A 2,516-nucleotide genomic window follows, 5' to 3' on the forward strand; every position below is an offset into this window, starting at 1 on the left:
CGGGAGGCGGAGCTTGCAGTGAGCTGAGATTGCGCCACTGCACTCCAGCCTGGGTGACAGAGCAAGACTCCGTCTCAAAAAAAAAAAAAAAAAAAGTTAAACTTACCTTAAAACCCAGCAATCCACTCCTAAGTATATGTTGAAAAGAAAACAACAGGCCAGGCGCGGTGGCTCACACCTGTAATGCCAGCACTTTTGGAGGCTGAGGCGGGTGGCTCTCCTGAGCTCAGGAGTTCGAGATCACCCAGGGCAACATGGTAAAACCCCGTCTCCACTAAAAATACCAAAAAATTAACCGGGTGTGGTGGGGCATGCCTCTAGTCCCAGCTACTTGGGAGGCTGAGGCAGGAGAATTGCTTGAGCTCCAGAGGCGAAGGTTTCAGTGAGCCGAGATCGTGCCACTGCACTCTAGCGTGGGCTACAGAGCGAGACTCCATCTCACACACACTAAAACAAGAAATGAAAACAATTTGTACATGAGTTCAAAACAGAATTTATTTATTCCCCAAACTAGAAACAACCCAAATGTCTATCAACAGACAAATGGATAAGCAAATGATGATATAATTGCATAATGGAATACCACTCAGCAATGAAAAGGAACCAGCCACTCACACCTACCACAGCACCGATGAGCCTCAGAAACGTCACGCTAAGTGACAGAAGCCAGACCAAAAAATTACATGCGATTCCATTTCTATGGAATTTCAGGAAAAGGCAAAACCATGCAAAGTAGATCAGAGGTTGGTTGGGAGTGAGAGCAAAGACTGACTACAAATAGGCCCAAGGGAACATTTTGGGGTGATGGGAGTTTTCTAATAGTGGATTATGGTGATGGCTACACAACAGTATAAATTAAAGATCATCCAAATGTTTACTTACAACGTTTGAATTGTATGACGTGTAAATTATCTCATTAAATCTGTATTTTTAAAAAAGAACTGTGCTGTGAAGTCTGACATATTTTAAAGTAGGATGTCTTAGCTGGGCGTGGTGTTGCGTGCCTGTAGTCCTAACTACTCAGGAAGTTGAGGGTAGAAGATTGCTCGACCTCAGGAGTTCAAGGCTGCAGTAAGCTATGATCATGTCACTGCACTCCAGCCTGGGCAACAGAGCAAAGACCCTGTCTTTAAAAAAATTAAAAACTTGCTGGGCACAGTGGCTCACACCTCTAATCCCAGCACTTGGGGAGGCTGAGGCGGGTGGATCACTTGAGGACAGGAGTTCGAGACCAGCCTGGCCAACATGGTGAAACCCTGTGTCTACGAAAAATAAAAAAATTAGCTGGGTATGGTAACATGTGCCTGTAGTCCCAGCTACTAGGGAGGCTGAGGCAGGAGAATCGCTTGAACCTGGGAGAGGGAGGTTGCAGTGAGCCGAGATGGCGCCACTGCCCTCCAGCCTAGAGACAGAGCAAGACTCCATCTCAGCAACAACAAAAAAGGCCGGGCATGGTGGCTCACGCCTGTAATCTCAGCACTCTGGGAGGCCGAGGCGGGCGGATCACGAGATTAGGAGTTTGAGACTAGCCTGGCCAAGATGGTGAAACCCCATCTCTACTAAAAATACAAAAATTAGCTGGGCGTGGTGGAAGGCACCTGTAATCCCAGCTACTTGGGAGGCTGAGGCAGGAAAATTGCTTGAACCCGGGAGGCGGAGGTTGCAGTGAGCTGAGATCACACCACTGCACTCCAGCCTGGGCGATAGTGCGAGACGCCGTCTCCAAAAAAAAAAAAAAAAAAATCTAAAACTCAAACTTTTGAATAACAATTTTCTCCTAGCAAGAAGGGACTCAGTAAGATGAATAGCGCTGCTTGGCCACTTTGCAAATATCTTTAATGTCTGGCTTAAGATGGCTGGATTTTCATATCTGCCTCTGCATTTAAGCCGGTTCATCTCGCGAGTCACATAGCCTCTGCAGAATGAGAAGGGGTTCAGTGCCATTATCTCCGGGCCTGGGTAAAAGACTCAAGTCCTGGCCCCATCATACTCCGACCAATACATACCACGCCTGCGCTGTCTGCGCCTGGGTCTCTTCACCCGCAGTGAGCGGTCGCACGGCCCCACATCAGGATCGCCCTGAGGCTCAGCCTTTCCCGGCCCCATTCCGAGTGCGCACAGGACTGAACCAGCACGCCAGGCCCCTGCCCCGGAGCGGAAGGCCACGATGAGGACCCGCACTGTGCACCGCAGTGACCTGAGGAAGGAGCGACGGACGCTGGCGCCAAAGGCGTCTGAGTGCCTGGTAAACTGTAAAGCGCGGTCCTGCGTGAGTTGCTATAGCTACGGCTGCGCCAGACGGATAGTTTGCAGGACTGAGGTGCAGGTGGGAGGAGCAGAAAGTTCTGCGCGTGGGCGGGGAGCCCCGAGCCTCGCCGGGGCCATGTCAATCTAGGTGCTCGGCGCTCTACTGATCCGGCCCCCGGGAGTGGGCGGGGGCACATTTGCCTCGGATGGTCTAACAGGCGTCGAAGAGAGCCAATGGCGTGGCTCACGGCTCCACCCCTTCTATTCGA

This window comes from Colobus angolensis, unplaced genomic scaffold, assembly GCF_000951035.1.
Source record: "Colobus angolensis palliatus isolate OR3802 unplaced genomic scaffold, Cang.pa_1.0 Scaffold149, whole genome shotgun sequence".
Classification (NCBI taxonomy): domain Eukaryota; kingdom Metazoa; phylum Chordata; class Mammalia; order Primates; family Cercopithecidae; genus Colobus; species Colobus angolensis.